The sequence below is a fragment of the Melospiza melodia genome, chromosome 4 (assembly GCF_035770615.1).
Source record: "Melospiza melodia melodia isolate bMelMel2 chromosome 4, bMelMel2.pri, whole genome shotgun sequence".
Taxonomy (NCBI): domain Eukaryota; kingdom Metazoa; phylum Chordata; class Aves; order Passeriformes; family Passerellidae; genus Melospiza; species Melospiza melodia.
In genome coordinates, this window is record NC_086197.1 from 16141386 (window position 1) to 16160582 (window position 19197).

The 19197-nt window shown below is 42.6% G+C and overlaps 1 protein-coding gene across 4 annotated transcripts in view; it reads right to left on the reverse strand.

Annotated features, from left to right (window-relative positions):
* Window positions 1-19197, reverse strand: part of TBXAS1 (thromboxane A synthase 1) — a 238185-nt gene that overhangs the window by 188102 nt on the left and 30886 nt on the right. Inside the window, exon 1 of one of the 4 annotated variants that reach the window (XM_063154019.1) lies at window positions 5017-5089. The exons of the other annotated variants lie outside the window; for them this stretch is intronic. The gene's annotated coding sequence lies outside the window, so the exon portion shown is untranslated. Of the gene's footprint in view, window positions 1-5016; window positions 5090-19197 lie in introns of those variants that run through there. 4 annotated transcript variants of the gene reach the window in all.

Below are 19197 nucleotides of genomic sequence, written 5' to 3' on the forward strand. Positions count from 1 at the left end.
GTCTTCCCCAAGTGATAACTGGGGTTGCAATGAAAAGGCCCACAAAAGGGGGTGCAGTACCATACTGGCACACCACGCTGCACAGAGGCTGCTTTATTTACTTTGACACTACACTAGGAATAGCTAACTCAAGCTGAGATACTTTTGAATCCCTTAGGAAACCAAACTTCTATATTTATTTATTTATATATCTGTATATTTACATTCAGGTGCATACATACACACACTGTACATCTGTTCATTTTCCCACAGAGCAAAATTAACACTCAACCATTCTTTATGTTTTTCCACAAGGGTTACTATATACCACTGATGGGTTTTTCACTCTGAACATCCATCTTTAACATTAATCTAGCCCTCATAGGTGCATCTGCATCAGAGGTGTGGATAATACTCTGCTATGCATCATTCACACCATCCCCCTCCAGAACAGACTGATTTCCTCCTCCTTGGGGAGGTCCCTTACTGAACATTGCTCAAGGAAAGCTTAATATGCAAGGCTGAAGATCTTCCATGCTATGGTCCCACCAGCTCCAGTTAGTTTTGTTCTATTCTATTACTTGGGCTGCCCACTATAGAACCTAATCCTTCTCAATTCCTGGTATTTCCAACCCATGCAAAGGACCAGAGCCCATCCATGACTACACATTAGCCTAGGATCCTCAAGTTGGAGTGAAGGCTCCCTACTGTGGCAATCTCCCTGTCCTTAATAGGAAAAAAAAAAACACAAACCTTAATGAACCTCAGAAGTGAAAAGGGGAAAATGGAAGCTATGGGAGGAAGGAATTGGGTGGGTGACTTAGCGAACTGGTTTAGAAGATGGATTGATTTCTCTTTTGCATCTACAGGCATCAGTATTCAGACAAAACTTCCAAAAATAAATTCTTGCTCTAATTTAATAGAAAAGGTACAACTGATAACTGAAGACAAAACAAGGCAGCATCCTGCTGAAGATTAACATTTTCAAAATTAAGTAGCATCACATAACATACACCTAACAAAATGGCTACAGTTATCTGTACCAACAATATTGATATATTGATCTTCAGCACTAGCACAATTCTGACCCCAGACTTTCTGTGCTAAGGAATGTGTCCACAGCCTCTCTGCAGCATCCTGCTACGACAGAGCTGTGGCTGTAGGACATGGGACTTCATTGTCAGAAATCTGTTCCAGCAGCTGTTTAATAGCTATTGGGCACTAAACATCACCAGCAATGGCCCCACTCACCTGAACAGTCACCAATCCACCCTGGTCATGGCATTTCAAAGGGTACAATTCAGGCAGCAGGTCATCTATTACAGCAGGACTTCAGGGGGCAGCTGAGGCAGACAGAGAGCTGACTGCTGCTGGAAAAAGTTGCAGCCTTCTTCCTACAACCCACCAGCCCATACTCCCTCTGGCTGCTTTCTCTATGTTCATCTATCCCTGCTCAAGCTGATGCAGCCACTAAACCAGCAAACTGTACATCAACCCACTACCACCAATCTCACCTTCAACCACATCCCTAAGTATCCTGTCTCTGCCTTTTAAATTCCTCCAGGGATGGTGACTCTTCCTCTTCTCTGGGCAGTTCCAGTGCTTGGCAATCCTTTTGATAAGGAAGTAGTTCCTAATACCCAACCTAAATCTCACCTGGCACAACCTGAGGCCATTTCCTCTTGTCCTATTGCCTGTTCCTTGAGAGAACAGACTGATCCCCACCCCAACACAACCTCTTCTCAAAAAGAGGCCACCAGGTGCAAGTGAGCAAACAACATGTGAAGCGTTGGGGAAACAACTACTCTATTGCTACACAAAGAACTGTTCAGGAAAGACATGGGAGCAGTGGGTGGAGCTCAAAGGACATTTTGAAAGAGATCTAAAGATGGGGAAGAGAAAATAAAGCAAGCTTTTAAATGACAGTGCAGCATATTGAACAGAAAGTTGAGAAGTCCCTTGACTGCTGCCTACAAATACTTACACTGGAATGAGCACTAACAGCAAGCAGTTCCCCATCTTCCAGGACAAAGCCAAAATATTCACAGAGTTGGGTACATGCATTTCAGAAATGAAATCCTGAATTCAGATGCTATTTCCTAGCGCTGAGGGCATGTAAAGATTCAAACAGTCTATCAGGAAAGCTAATGGACTCACTGCAGCTTTCGGCTTTTGGAAGAATCCTCTTAATTTCTTAAACAAACAACAACAACAAAGTTTAAAGCAAAAAAAAAACAAAAAAAAAACAAAAAACCACAAAAAAAAACCCCAAAAACCACCACACAGCACTTCCCCCTACAAAATAAAGGAAAATACAGAGCCAAAACCCAAGAAGTCAAACTAGATGGAAATACAGCTCATTCTGGTCTATAAATAAACAACTGATAAATTATTGCTCTAATTGTGGTTTGCTGTCGATGGAAGGAGGACTATTTTCCTCCTCTCCCATCAAGGAGGGATTTGTGCTACCAATACAAATCAGGGATAAAGTCATGGCACTGTCCCCTTCCACAGCAATACAGTCACACAGCTAAAGACAGTTGCAAAAAGATTTTGGATAGAAATTGCCCACAGATTATCTGCAAAGAGAAATACTTTGCCTCTTTGAATGGAAGCCTAAGCAAGGACACCAAGCCAGCTTACAATCAGCCAAGCAGTCCCAGACACATTTAGGCTTTTCTGTATTGAAATGCTTATTAAAATCTAGCATTTGTTACCTTGCCCTACTAACTGTTTCATGAAATATACTTCAGGACAAGTAGCCTTCTATCAAAAAACAGCACAAAAACCTCTAGGAAGAAAGAAAAAAAGTCTCTCTTCCTTCTACTAAATAAAGTGTATTTGGGAAACAAACCATTCCACAAGTCTTTCACTCTCTTAATGAATAAGTAAAAAATAATTATCCATTAAAAAAAAAAAAAAGCAACAACTGGAAATAGTAATTCTTTGAAGAGAAAAAAAGGAAACTTCCTCATGGTCACAGGGAACTATTATTATTAAAGGGCACAGTTACAGAGATGCCAGACCACAATGTAGTCACCCATTTACAAATTTACCCAGCACATCATCATTAGAGAATACTGTAGAACCCTCAAGATGTACAGAGGAATGAGCATGTGTGGATGTATGAACAGCTGTAAAGAATAATTTCCAACTTACATTAGCTGCCAGCAACCTAAAGCACCTTTTAAGGAAGGGGGGAAAAAAGCAGAAAGAACCTAGCATTTCAAAGTTAGCCACTCAAACACACTCTCCAGTACACACAACACTTTCTAAAAGACATATTGGTATAGTGAATCTCTAACAAACTTTCCTCTCCAATATAAACTGAGAAACAGCTCATTTGTCTAACCTGCTTATAATACTAGACTTTAGTCTCACCTTCAAAACACAAGCATCCAGAGGAAGTCACATATATCCTTCAACACCCATGTCTGCACTGGTTTACTACTTCAGGAGACATGGGCAAGCAGGATTAATTATTCAATTAGCAGCATGTATTGCACCTGAGACTTGTTGCTATGGCCAGGCCATCTGTGGGCTTACACCTCCTGAAAATTAAAGTTGAGTTATTACTTTTCTCTCCTGACAGGTCAAAGACAGAAGAGGAGCTGCTTTTTGATTCTGGAGCAAGTCTGTTTGAACAGAGCTCTATTTTATAGCAGAGCACAGCCCTTTTTTTTTTCAGGTTTGCCTCTGGTTGCTTGAGCACTGGCACAGGCTTTCAAATGCACCCAGCCTAACACAGCTTTTCTTGCTATGGAGCACAGCAGTAAAAGACTGTCCTGTGTTGTTAGAAATCAGCCTCTGAAAGGAAAAAAAAGGAAGAGTTTGATGGCAGTATATGGCAATGGGACAAAATTTGGGGACTGGCTTATCTGAATTGCTTGTGGCTCAGCTTACAAAAAAGAAGTTTTTACAGTTATAGCTGTTGGCATGTTGGTCAAAGGGTGTCTGGGACTTGCCTGCACCTGGTTGGCGAAACATTACAACAGATAGATGGGAGATGACTCAGAGGCCCTATGAAACATCCTCAGACCAACCACCCGAGGCTGCTGTGGTTCCTATTGTTCCATTAGCAAGTTGTGGCTGGTGATAAAATAGGTTGCATCTCTCAAATGCTGCAAGTGTGTGGCAGCTTTTCTTTGTTCTTAAGGACAATTTAGTGCTTATGGAAGATGGCATGGCAGCTCAGGAAGCCAAGGAACTCCAGGTATGCAGTAATTACAGCATCCATATTAGCTGCCCCAGCTTTTCCACCTTGCCAGTGAATTGGATGAGGTCTTGTTTCTGTTCAGGCAGCAAAAGAGCAGTTCTGCACACAAATGGTACACCACAACTCTCAGCTTACCAAGATCTTAAGCAAAACAACCTTTCTGGATTTAATTAAAAAACAACAAGAAATAACCCAGAGGCTGCATATTCCACATCACATTATCCCCACTTATTACAAACGTATTTCAGTGTTTCTCTCATTATAAAGGAGAAAAATTGTATAGTTTGCATTGCTGCCTGCAGCTACATTTTAAAAACTTGGGTGTCAAACAAAGTTCCTTAAGCAACACTCAGCTACCCAAATAAAGAGGCTCTCTCAATCAGATATTGATCAGAAATTCTCAAGAAACGGGGGGAAGTGGCCAGCACACAACTCTTTCTAAAGAAAAAAATAAATTATCATGTTAGGTACGTGTATGTGCCCAAATACAGGTACCTGAAGGTAGCAGAGGAAGTAACTTTTGATCACACTGGCCAGAAGAGTTGACAGAAACACCCAGATGAAACCTCTGGCTGCTGTGCCAGTAACACAGGGAAGAAATAATGCATAGAAGGAAGGGAAAATGTAAGAGAGGAAGCATGAGATGAACAATGAGGGATTTGTCTGCATCTGAGAAAGGGGGACAGGGCTTTGAGAGAGCATCCCACCAACTCACAGGCCTGTGGGTCAGCCCTGAGAAGCGCCGAGTCAGCAGGAAGCAGAATGCTGCCTGTCTGCTGAGGGTCTGCAAAGCAACAAGCGAGCTGCTGGGCTTGCCCTACCTGCTCTGGGTACAAAACTTCTTTAGCCCTCTCAAGCTGTAATTTGAAGAGCAGAGACACAATTTTCACACAGCTGAAACTCACAACTGTCTGTACCATTCCACCAAGTGCGTGCCTACACAAACCCCTAATTATCTGCACTGTCATGTGTAATTAGTGAGTCTGAACATGTAGTATTCATCAATATGTGAATGTCAGGCACACTTCATACATTCAATAGCACCCTGTGTTTGTACACAGGCAACTCCCAGTGAGTATAACTATGATCATACGCTGAAAGGGGCAAGCAAAATAAACAAAAGATTTAATGTCTGTCATTTATGCCAGAACCATACATGAAGAAAAAAAGAAAATTTCTAAAATATATAATCAAGTGTTTTCTATGGTTTTTTTCTATCAAATAATTGGACACAGTGTTTCCATGGCCTGCACTGAAGAGAAAAATTGAAGCTCATTATTCAAGCCTGCTGTGATCAATAAAGAGAAACATGAGGACAGTCATGAGCAGCTGTCCTATCACATGATTTTTTAGGTTACTGTAAGTTATTGTGCAATTATCTCAAAAAACAAATATCATGAGAGAAATATAAAGGTGGAAATGGAGGAAGGAAGCACATCTCAGCACACCTAAACAGTCTTTCATGTAGTTGAACCTCACATTTGCAAAAATCTGGAACTACTCAAACACAAAACTCAGCATATAAAACCAGGGCTAACTGAACTGAAGCATGAAAAGCTGACTAAATCTACACCAGCCAGATCTCATCCATCTCTTTCTCTTATTCTGGATATCACAAAGATTGAAGTGTTAATAGCTGTCTTATTGACTCATTACCTTACAGCTTTTAAAAATCTACATAAAAATAGATTTTTTTAAAAGATCTCTTATTCAAATCAAGCACATTTGACTGCAACTACATCAAACAGAGTCCCAGTTTTATCAGAGATATGCTGCTTCATGTCAGAGAGTTGACACAACCACGCATCTGCCTCTGCGCTAAACACATGTGCGCGCAGGAGGAGGGGGACAGGAGGGAGGAGAGCACGAGCACGGATGCAAACACGCTGTTATCTGGGTTTTCCCACTTGGGGGGAAATTGTTAGCACAGCTCAATCCTATTGAAAAGGGATAGGGACTCACTCAACCACCCCATTTCAACAAGCTCTGTATCCTGGGCCACACAGGAAATGTGTTGAAGACCATGGAGTTCCACTCTGACCTCGGTGGGGTTTGGATCAGACCCACCCTGCACCTAATCTCATTTGATATGGTTGTGTTAATTGGCTGTACTTCTAGAATAAAGAAGTATCACAGAGCATGAGAAGGGCTGACAAAATCGGATTTCTGTAAAGCTTCAGCATCATGAAGGCAATATAAGGGTTTTGCCCTTGGTATAGAGGTTGGTAGAGCAACTGGGGACAAAGCATGTGACTAATTTGGGCAACATGAATATTACTTGTTAATTAACAAATAAGTGATTTAACCCACTTCTTAAATTTACTGTGACAACACTGATCATGCTCCCAGTACCTCCTACTTTATAAATGCTTTAACCAGCTGTAGAAATGGACAATGCCAGCACTCCAGTTTCACCTCTGTGCTCAGTCATATTCCAAAACAATCTGAAAAAGCCCTTTTAGCTCTGGCCTTCTCTGATGGATGAACATCCCTATGCAAGATTTTCAGACAAGTAATGTCCACAGCACACTGTAGATCTGCATGAAAAAATGCATTGTCCAACTTGTCCTACTGTATCTTACCAATTAGTTACTTCTGTTTCTGAGTAGAACACTTCGGATCACATCCCCCCAACATATGGTATGTACATATTTATCATATTTATAAATTATATACATTTAGTACATCATTAACAAATTATGTACATTATAAAGCATATGCAAAAATGGAAATTAAAAAAGGGTGAGATAAAGAAGGATTAATCCTTTTTTTATAATTAGAGATACAAAAGTGTTTTTTCATGCATGTTAATGGATAATTTTGAACATCCTTTGGGGTGCATGCTCCCCACTTTGGTACTAATCTATAGAGGTGACACAGAAGTCTCAGATATCTAAGTCCCCTTCCCCTCTGCCAGTGAAATTTCAGTCTTTCCATATACATGCAGACCCTACCCTATTCTTCAGGCACGAAGCTGCTCATGGGTGCTGGGCAATACAGTAGATGTTTGCTTTCTGCATCTGCTGGCTGTCACATATCACACAACTGCTCCACAGTGCTGGCTCCTGCTCAGTGCTCAGCTTTCATGTGACTGTGCCTGAATTTCCAGCTATAATCAGTGAATTAAAAACCCCCTCCCCTTCAACATGGTATTTATATTCTGCAAACAGAATTAAAAATTAAAGTCTTCTCATCTTTGTTTTTATGGACTGAAAAATCACACAATTTCTTACATCTTTCATTTACTCTCTTTTTGTGTCTTGTCTGTTTTCTACCACAGGCATCAGTCTTCCTATCTTTTTTTTCCTGTTTCCATAGATATGAGAAAGAAATCTACAACTCTGAAAAAGTTTTCACAAAATCCACCCACTATGCTGAATATTTTGGCCCTTTTACTTCTTTCCTAACCACATTTCTTACTGGTCTCCTAAATAAATTGCCTCAAATTAATGAGCTTTGAGGCATGAAGACAAGGACGTGTTAACTGAGCTTATTTGCATAGAGGAGCCAAATTCACCTAATAAGGTGGAGCCCTAAAGTTTTATGAGTTTATGGAAATATTTAGGTGCCTGCAGTCACAGGGGATTTGGCTCAGCATCTCAGGAGATTCCCAGACTTACCCTGACATTTTCTTTCCCATCCATACCTTGGACTTTCTTCCTGCTGTTTATTACTGCATTCTAAGCAGTGGAAAGCAGAAAACATGCCTTCATTTATATGTTCACAGCCATACCCATTCCTATATTTCACAAGCTATAAAAAAAGCCATGTCAAATTTAGCCCACCACACTTATTACCATTTCCAGCTGAAGGCAGGGCCTCCACACTTGTCCTCATGCTGCCTGCTTTTCCTGTAAGCCATCCCCTTATTAACATCAATTGCAACTCCAGCCTCAGAGGTGAAATTAATCCCTGTGCAAAGAGCCAGCAGGTATCCTACTTCAGCCCATCAAAACAGGGCTTACATTAAACTCTAAGTAGCGTTTAAGTCATGTATTAAGACTCTGTAGAAGGTGTGCTGCACTTTTCTGAGTTACATTTCATGCAAGCAACACCAGGAAAATGCACTTCAGCACTTAGGCACTAGGCAAATATATATTACAAGGGGAAAAAAGACTTTGACCGATAGGTTAAGGGGCACTATAATAGGAAACACTCAAATGGGGTTTTTTTCGGTGCTGTTTTATTCTGAGAATTTGATCTTTTTTTGAGAAAGTTATAAGGGATGCGAGCTGATAACCTGTGATAAACACAATATGCTCTCAAAAACAGTGGAAAATATCCAGTGGAAAATACCTTCAAGGCTTCTTAAACTACACAAGACTCTAAATGCTCATCTGTTACTGACATACCAACAGGAACACCTGGAAAACCCCACTAATACCAGAAGCCAGAGTTCAAGTACAATCTTTCTTAATATGATTTTATATCAACAGAGCTCCACTGACTTCCGTGTAAAGAAAATTTACCTGATAGATTTTTAAAGGGAAAAAAAAATTACATAACAGCTTCTCAAAAAACTCTAAAACCTCATATTATCTAATTCTCTGTGCTGTTTTCTGTTGAGGATTTATCCCAGAATTACAGCTGGCCTAACCCTGGGGTGCGAGAAGAGGCAACTACGCTGTTTTCCTGCTGTCCCACATACAGCTGTGGTAAAAGTATGACTTCAGGACAGAATCCATACTGTTACAGGACTACCTCTAAGCCAAACACACCCTGCCCTGTGTGCCACTGCAGCATAACAAACCCACCTTGCCCAGGAGCAAGGGGAGGTCTGCTAAGGGAACCAGAGCACTCAAAGCTCTGAGAGCAAAGCTGTATCCACCAAGGACCACACATCTTCACCAGTTATCACCTTATTGCAGGGGTTCCACACTGTGGTCTCCTTATCACAAAAGTTCCATACCTTCCTGGTGTTCCTTGTGGGCATCTCCTCAGAGCACTGACTCTTTCTTCTTCACAAAGCAGCCGCTGACTCCAGTTCCCTTCTCACTCAGCCACCCCACTCTTTTATAGCATCTTCTTCTCACTGGTTACAGCTGTGGCTGTTAAAGTCAGGCTGTTCCTAATCTTTGATAATTGGCCCAGCTGCAACTCCTTAGGGGTAAGGTTACTCTCTACACTATCCTTATTTTCTTATATTCTATCTGCCTACATTCACCCTCCCTGAACACCACCACCTTGTACAGAATCATACACAGTTTATTTCTACAAGTGCATGATAGGAGCACTGGTATGAAAAGGTGGGACACATCCTACCCTGGCCACATGGTGCTTCTCTTCTGGCAGAGGGGAAGAAAAATCCAGAGCTCCTTTATTCACTTCACATCAAATTAAATTACTCCTCCACCAAAGTTTCAACTCACATGAGAGGGGTGCCACATCTCTGCAGAGTTTCAGACTCAGGCCCAGCTTCCCGTTGGCAAAGGCAGTGTCTGCCTCAGGCATTTCATTAACACAGGCTCTCACTGCTCCTTCCAGAAGTGGACTCTGTTCAAGAGGACCAGCACAGCCTCCCTTTTTGGAAGGAGAAATGCCCATGGTGGTGCTTTTGTGGATGCACAACCAGGCTGATTCACCTGGGCTGGTAACACTGCACTGGTTACTGATTACAGAATTACTGCACCTCGGTTAATTAATCATGTTCTCTGCAAGCAAGAGAATCTCACTGATCCTAAAATAAGGGTCACATGCATGTAAACAGTGAGAGCAGAGCAGAATACAGGAGGAGTGTTAGGCATTTAATTTCAGTAGATCTTGTCCTTCACATAAAACTTTCACTGAGTAAATTCATTAGAGACAAGAGAGTACAGGCACTTTCATACCAGTTCTAGATCAATTTACACCACTTTGGATTTTATAAAGGGACAGACAAAAAAGATTGCAAGAACTTTTCTCAAAACTACCAAAAAAACCTGTGAAACTATTTCAATAATTCAGCATAAAGAACATCAAACTTCAAGACAAACCTGTGCAGGATATGCATACCCAGAGGCATAGAAAGTTTCCACAAACTGCTTTTCCTGTCCTTATTTATTTGCCAAGAAAGAAATAAAAAATAAGGGTAAAACACAACAAATATGACTGTCCTGTTGGACTGCAGACACACCAGCATGACTGTGCACATGAAGTCAAACACTGTGTCCCACTGCCACCTCCGTCAAGCACAAGAGGCAGCAAGGGGACAGTCCCTGCCCAGCAGGCACAGGACAGAAGCCAAAGCTGACAGGACAAGAGGAGGCAACGACCTACAGACAGAAATGTGCAGGTATGTGGCAGAATTGAGGGTAGTGCCTTGGGTGAGCACTCTCCTTCACCAGACAGTAGCAAATACACAACAAAGGCCTCAGCTCAAAGAACCCCTCACCCTACCTGCTGTGCTCCTCATATTTTCTCCTATAAGCTCCCCTTCAGTATTTCCTCCTGCTCTGCATGTATTCCTCCTCCCCATGCCAAGTGCTGCACGAGCCCATCAGATGAATGAGACCTTTATAAAGCTCACAGGTGCTGTTGTGCCTTGCTGTTCATGTAAAAAATAGGGCAGTAAGCCAGGAAAGCCAAATGATTATATATACATTTAACGGGTTTAGGAAGGATGGAGGGGTGTGGGAGAAGGGGAAGGAAGGAGGGATATAAGTTTAACACTACAGCATTGTTTTCATGGATAATTTTGTTGGGGAAAAAAACCCAAAACACTGATGTGTATGTGCAACAGAGCAAATAAAAACAAGGCAGGTTTCTGAATTTTTTCAGCATGTGATGAGCTAGGTGAGAGTTGACACTATGCACACAATGAAAGAAATGCACAAAAGGATTAATCGCACAGGCAATTGCAAACCTGAGCTCCACGCTGGATGAGAGTAGGGACTAAATTGAGTTGTAGCAAAAATATGTTAAATCAATATTAACCACCGACAGCAGGAGCAAATCTTTATTTAGAGATCCTTTATTTAGATGGTTTACACAACCCTCCCCCCTCTCTCCCTCCACACCCCCTGATCCCATACAGATACTGTCTCTGAAAGGTTTCTCAGTACTGGGAGGCATGGCTGGAAGTGCACCAGCAGGTCCTGCTAAGGAAGGGACTGGTGAGGCAGGATTCATGCCCAGCTGGAAGTCACACCTTGGCGCTGCTGTGCCAGAGCTGTGAGAGCCAGCAAGGACACAGACACAGCACAAGTGACACCTTGGAGGGTCTTGGTGGCCCCTCTGGGCAACTCACATGGGTGAAGAAGCACAAAACCTCCTCCTTTTCCCATCGTGGTTCCAGACCACCTCTTCTGGGTACCTGCCCCAGACTGCCAGGGCAAATGCCTGTGTTAATCATTCAACATGGGGGCCCTCATGGGGAAACAACTACACAGAGCAGCAGCAGATGAAACATCACCAAAATCTGTTTGCTCTAACACCAGCCATTTAATGCTGGCAATGCCTTTTCAAAAACAGCCCAGAACGGGCTGAAGTTTGGATGAGTACTGTGTATCCCTCCTTGAAGTTCACATCATTTACATGGAGACCAAACATGCATCAAGCTCACTGGGAACTTGCCTGAATCCTTACGATCCAGGGCAGGAAAGGCACAGACAAGCCAAGGCAGCTTTCAGACAGTGACAAGGCATTCATTGCTACCACAACTTTCCCCTCACTCTGTAATCACTTTCTGCAGAACAACTGAAATAAGGTTCCTGGAATTTATTATAGAAGACTCACTTTGTTGTCGATGTGCAGGAAGCACTGCAGCTACACTGGAGAGAGGAGATAGTTTCATGCTTCTCCTTCTTCACACAAGCCCAATATAGTGCTTAAGGGCTAGCACACTGCCAAGAAAGCCTCAATTTTGGGTTCACTCTTAGCTCTGACGTGGACTTGTGCACCAGTGGCAAATAATTTCTCTGTGTACAAGCTCTCCCACCCATAGATGGGAAAAACCCCACTCTTGCAAGAATTCCTGGCTTTAAAAGTCTTAAAGCAAAAGGCACTGTATAAGAAGTACAATTCTATGCTAAAGCTCCTTTAGAGTAACTTTTCTTCCTTAAAGGACAAGCACTTCTCTCTTCTTTCTCAATCACCACACTCTCAAACCTAAACACTTTTCAGTATTCAATTTAATTTTAGGATCAATAACTTGGAAATGTGGATGAAACTAGTCAAGCCTCTCCTATGCCTTACAAGAAATACCTTGTAAGCTCTTGACATTTGTCATAAGTATCCATTTATCAAGTGTTATTAAAATATAATCTGGTTGGATGAGACAGACTGCAATCCAGAAACAAACCCAGGCAAAGCCTATGCAAAATTTAACCTAGATAGAATGTGCTTGTATTTGGACTTGCTACAAGGTGGGGTTTTTTTGACAGCAGGATTTTCTTGGAAGTGGAGAAGGAGGAAGCAGGGAAGGAGGTTAACAAAGGTATTTATAAACATGCTGGGTTGCCAGCTTCAACAGCTAAAATTCAGGACTATACTGCAACCAACAAGATCAGATGACACACACCTGAGCTAATGGAAGGAGCTTTCCACATTGCTTCAGTGCCCCAGCTTTTGAAAGCAAAGACCTGTGGGGCTGGATTAGCTTGGCAAAATAAAAGTATACTGGGAATCTGAGTTACTTTTTGGGAAACAGAATTAACTTAAAGATATCTCCTCATTTCCCAGTGCTTATTAGCAAATGGCATGCCCCATCAACCCCACCAGTTCCCTTCCAGGCTGTGATTCTAGAAAGGTGTCACTGAGGAATGTGCAAGGTACAGATGGATTGCTTCCATGTTTATTCTTTTATTAGGAATTTGTTTCAGTGAGCACCTCTATCATAACACAGCCTGATTTATGCACACCTTGCAGCAGGGAAGACAAATGAGCCAAATTTTCCACAGAATGAGATGACCTCATGCTTTTAAAGGAAATTTTATTTTAAGAATTTTAGTAAGGGACAAGACTTTTCCCTTAACAGCAAGCTGCAACCCAGAACCTATGTCAGTCCAGATGACTAAATACATTACAATCTACTGACAATGTCCTATTTCAAAGCTCTTCATTTCAAGAACCACCTTTATGGTTTACATATTTCTTGGGAGCAAGCCAGTGACTTGGGGCACAGGCAATCCTCATTCCCGCAGGACCAAGGTCGCGATTGCGCTTCCTTGGGATGTGGGATGGTAAAAGAGCACAAAGCCTTCTCACTTGCCTTTATGTGAGCACCAAGGAAAGGCTACTCCACTTGCTTCACAGCAATGGAATTTCAGAGGAGAAACAAATGAGGGAAAGGAACCTGTACAGGGCTGGTAGATCTGCCATTTCGTGGCAGGCTCTGAGACCTGCTTTGGAGAAAAGACCCCTGTAGCAAGCAGACTTGCAGTCAGAGCCTGCAATGGAAAATCTAGATCAGCTCCACTGACAGAGGGAGGGAATGAATTCTTCCCCACACCCCTCAGCACTATGTGCAGAGATAAAGGTTTGCCCCTTGATGCTTAGCAGAAGTCTGACTTTCAAATCAAAACAGTACTGTGTCATCTGGCTGTCTGGGCTACACTGTACATGTGGCGTCTGCCTGATCCTCTCAGACTGGAGAAATGCTGGAGATAAAGTGTGTGCAAATAAAAATAGTTTAAAGAAGAATGCTGGTGATAATGCCCAGTTGTACCTTGTTGCTTCATGCTTCCAAACGTTCTTTAAGAGCTGCTCGTGCCTTACAGGGAAATGGGCAGCACTTTGTGCTTATAAAAATAACTGACTCTCCAAATTTCCTCCTGCCTAATGCTATCAGAGGAGACACTGGCATATAAACAGCATTAATATGTTCAAGGGGCTTTTTGGATCAGTAGCAGACTCTGATACCAGAGACACCAATAGCTCACTTTGTAGCACAGGGACTGAAGGAAAGGGTCAAAATGGGAAAAAGAACTGTCAGAATTATCTGTAGCCAAGATGATTGTAAGGTCTGAGGGCTCAGATTTCAAGGAAAATGAGAAGTATGAGCCACAAAACCCTCAACCAGTCCAATTTCTATTTTAAATAGTGAAGAAGAATGCAGACTGTGTAAAGACACCTAGAAAGTGAAAAGAGGTGTGGTCCAGCATACCTTTCAAGAAAAGCAAGGGCAGTGTTGTATCATGTACAAAATAACGCCTTACCTGTGGAGCTACCAATGCCATGAAGCAATAGAAAGAAGAAAAGACAAATTATCCAGCTCTGTTAAGGGAAGAAAAATACTGAAGCAATCTTTTCAGTCTCCAAACACCAAAATAATTCGTGTAGGTGTGCTGGCTTTGACTGGGATAGAATTTATTTTCTTCACAGTAGCTGGCACAGGGTTCCATTGCGAATTTGGGATGGAAACAGTGTTGATAACTCAGGGATGTTTTGGTTATTGCTGAGCAGTGCTTGCACAGAGTCAATGCCTTTTCTGCCCCTCACACCAGCCCAGCATCAAGGAGGTTGGAGGTGCACAAGCATTTGGGAGGGGACACAGCCAGGACAGCTGAGCCCAAGTGACCCAAGGAACATTCCGTGCCATAGGGTGGCATGCTCAGTGTAGAGAGGAGGAGCAAGGGGAGGATGTTGGGAGTGATGGTGTTTGTCTTCCCAAGCCACTGCTGTGTGTGCTGGGCCCCTGCTGCCCTGGGGATGGCTGAACACCCACAGGCCCATGGGGAATGGTGAATTAATTCCCTGTTTTGGTTTGCTTGCATGTGTGGCTTTTCCTAACCTATTAAACTGTCTTTATCTCAGCCCATGAGTTTTCTCACTTTTACTCTTCTGATTCTTACCCTGTCCCACCAGTGGGGGAAAGAGCAAGTGGCAGCTTGGGGATTCAGTGCCAGCTGGGGTTAAACCACAACAATAGGTCAACGGCAATAAGAAATAAATCTATGAGAGAGAGAATCACATGAGCCCTTCTGATGACGTGTCTTTCCAAAAATAACCATGGGCACTTCTTTTGCCCCTGAACCCAAAGAGCTGAATAAGATTGTGTTATAGCTGCACAGTCACATTGCAAGATAATACAGGATGTGAGCCAGATTCTCACCTCATACAAATCAGCAGAGCACTGCTGGAGTCACTGCAGTTATTTTGAACAGTCCCAGTGGAGGATCTCGCCACACATTTCTGTGTGATATACACAGCTCACAAGCAGCGTGACCAGCTTTAATAAAGTTCATATTTTTCCAATCGCAAGTGTCTCACATGCTTCATTATTCAAATTTTATATAAAGAAACCATTAAAATCTCAAGGTGCCCTGAGGACCAATGACATTTTAAAGAAAAACTGTTAGAAGCAAGGCAATGAGTATTAAAAGTTGGGGTTTGTTGGTTTTTTCCTGCTTGTTCTAGTTGGGTCAGGAGAGCTAGCAGGTTAAGGAGAGGGTTACAAAAGGCCCACTGGAACCATCTCCTCTCTTTCTTCTTGGGCAGATCAGAATGAATCTGGTTTGTTTATTTTTTCCTGTTATAACATGGGTCAAAGTATCAAAAAAGACTGAGAATCACTGACCTCTTGCTTAAAATCTTTGGGCTCACACATATGACAAGCCTGGGCAGAAAAGGTTAAGTTCAAATCAGCTTGAGCCTCTAGGGACACTTTGAAGTACTTTAGGGTAATTGAAATTCATAAGGACCCCTTTAATGCCTAAGTAAACTAACAAATGCTTTTGGAACAGTATAGCATCCCCTAAGGAAAAAGAGCTGTGTAGTAATAATCACTGAAATACCCAAATAGTCTAAAAAAATAGTCTGATAAAAAAATCCTATTAGAGCTGCTCTCTTCCTTCAGTAAAGGTAATTGCCTTTTTTTTTTTTTTTGCTTCCTAAAAACAGCAGCCACCATCTTCCTCCCAAAGAGAGTCATCAAAGAGAAGTGCCATTCCTGGTTAATTGGTGGCAGACTACCCCAAGGAAGTTAACCATTTAGGGTTGGACTGTGCTCTTGCTGCCAGATCCAGACAATGCCATGCTGCCCTGGTCCAGCCATTGGATGAACGTTGAGGAATGTAACTCCTCAAGCAGAGCTCATGAACAACATGCTGTATCCTGGCTTTGGACAAATATGTACTTGAAAAGGAGTTGAATAAACAGCTAGTTTGGAAGGTGAGCTCCTTCAGAGTTCTACTGCTTTGTGTTTTGTATACGAACATTTCTAGAAGCAACAGAGGGAACTCTGTTGTATCTCCAGAAGAGAAACAACAGAATATTTTTATGACCAAGTGACCCATGACATGTTACAACTGGGAACCATGCTTCCTCCTCAAAACAAACTCTTCACGTTGTCCAAAGTTACACATAGTTGCTAGAAAAAAATAGAATAATTGCTCACAAACTTGAAATTGCATTTCCTAAGAGAAAAGATTACTTTGGGCAAGGAAGGGAAATTAGAGTACGTGATGCAACCACAGGAACATTATTTTACATCCTTAATTCTGTGTAATTTCAGAAGGGATCTACTGCCCTGCCAGCATGTGGTCAGGAAGGCAAATTCCCTCTCCTATTATGTGCAAGGAGAAAGAATAGAGAGGCTTGGGGTTTTTCCATTCTCTACGGCAGTGTTAATTCATTTAGGATGAGGCAAGGAAGTTATACATCACACGCTGTTCCTGGGAAATCAGCATGACATTTTCTAACTGCCTCTCTTGCTTAACCAGCATTTACCCAAATTGGATGGCTGTCAGGACAGCAGGCAGAGCCTCATCCAGAACACTGGCCAGCAGCTATTGGCTGATAGTGAACACAACAGCAGCAGCAGTCCTCTGCTCCAGACCATGGGATCTGCAGAGCAGGAAGGTCTGGAGACCCACTCTGGGACTAGTCCTGTCAGCAGGAGTTCTGACCCAGCCACCTGACACAGGGGACCTTGAAGAGGAGGAAAACAGAACAAACAGAGGGTGACTAGGTCATTGCAAAGTGGTAATTAGGGGGTGAATGATCCCCTGGGAGGGAAGTCCAGTTGGGGTTTGGGAAGAGCACATTACAGAGCAGAATCTTGAAGAGTGAGTGAAACAAACACAGCAGTTTAGCTAATTTTCTCCCCAAGGTAACATCAAGGCTTCCACTCCTTCACCTGAAGGTGAAAGCAAAAGGGGTTGGTAATAATGATCTGGATCAGATTCCCACTTAAAATGGCCTCTAGAGAAGTACAAGTGTTTCACATCAATGACCAAAGCACCTGTGGAACTAATTGCAACACTTTGCCCAACAATTCAACAACTACAGTAAGGACCCTATATCCATATGCCATTAATAGAAGTCAAAAAGAGTGGACAATTAGTACTCAAAGGTGTTAATAACTGGAGTGGGGAAATTATCATTTTTGCTGGAGACAGGCTCCTGGTAAATTCAAGGGGTGGCTCTTAACTAGTTAAATTGTCTGGAGGAGAAGGATCTCTGCTTTGGCCAAAGACAGTGGCTAAATCAGGGGAAGGACTTCTGAGTGTACTGGGTTTTGTACTTGTACAGTAGCACATGAGCTGCTCAAAGCAGAGAGCACAAACCCTGCCAGATGTCCCAGCCATCCCATGGCCTCACATGGAGCAGCAATGGCATGTACTCACAAGAGTTGTGCAACTCACACACAGGATCAGTGCTGGAATTATGCCCAGATTCAGCCCTGGTCATTCATAAATATGGACAGAGCACAAGTCCTTGGTTATAAACACTCTTAGATGCAGTTATGCAAGTGAGTGAATAATTCAGGCTTTCTTCCCAGACACAGCTTTATATTGAGCTATGTAAGAAGAACACAGCTCTGCTCTGGCACAGTCTGACATCTCTGTACATCAGCCCTGTTCTCCAGCACAGCTTGTAAACTGGGGAGGAACAAAGTGTACAGAAAAGCCTACAGAAATGTGACCTCTCATGGCATCATCCTCTCCCTCCTGAGCACCACCCTCTCTCTCCTGCCTGGCTCCCACTGTGTGTTTACTTTTTGCCTTACACCAGGATCCCAAGAAAAGAGAATTACACCAACAGCCTGCTGGGCTGACACATGCCCACAGTTGGCAGTGCTATGCCAGCAAGACTCTGGCATTTTGAACTCCAGGGAGGGCTTCAGCAGAAGCATGCCCATAGCCAAGTGCAGCTGTATGGGCTGCAAAAATGCAGCCCAGAGAGGATCATTGTGGGAAAGTGAACTCTAATCCCACAGACTCCACCACAACCCATCGAATCCATTTCAATATCACATATGCACTTCACAGGGTTGCTATAAGAAACAGATAGCTGAAAGTTAGAGGAGTTTAAATTTAACAAAGTGTTTCCATCTTTAGTAGAGCAGAAAATACTACCAACATTCCCCACAGTTACCCAACACCCTCTACCGAAACACCATTTTCTCAGTCAGGCACCTCAGTATTGACTGACTTCCTTCCTTCCTTGATTCTCCCAATTTTCCCTTGACTGCACCATCTTTGAAATCTATTTCCTTGACTCATATTGTGCAATGACACCATGTGTCACAGACAGAGAGCTCCGTGAAAGCTCCCTCTGAGTGCAGTGAGAAGTCCCCTGGCAGCCCAGCCTCACGTTGCCCTGCTCCAGGACCCAGCTCCAATTTCCTGCCCTGCAGGCATTAAATGGTGCTGGCTGATTTAACACCTCAAGAATCACATGTGAAAACGCTCTGGCCATACCTTTCCTGCTGTATGTGTTTGTATTCAATTTGCATACAAGCAATTAAGCAAGTAAACACAAAGTGATCATTACTTTTCAAGGTGACTTTACTCAGCCTTTTAAAAATTTCCTTGGAAAAGTACACTATTATCTACATGCATCCTACCAGAAAAACAGACAGCAGCTTTTTTGCAGGTTTAGTTATTTGATCCCTGCAGCAACACACTCCTGACACAGTTTTATAGCACTCTGTGGAGTTTTCTAGCAATACTTCTTCCATCCCTCTAACAGACAGTGGAAGTGGAGCACGCCTCTTGTACGGGTGTAAGCATGTTTCCAGACTTTACAGCCAGCCCACAGCTGCATAACATTAAACACAAAAGTAAATTATCATTCCCTAT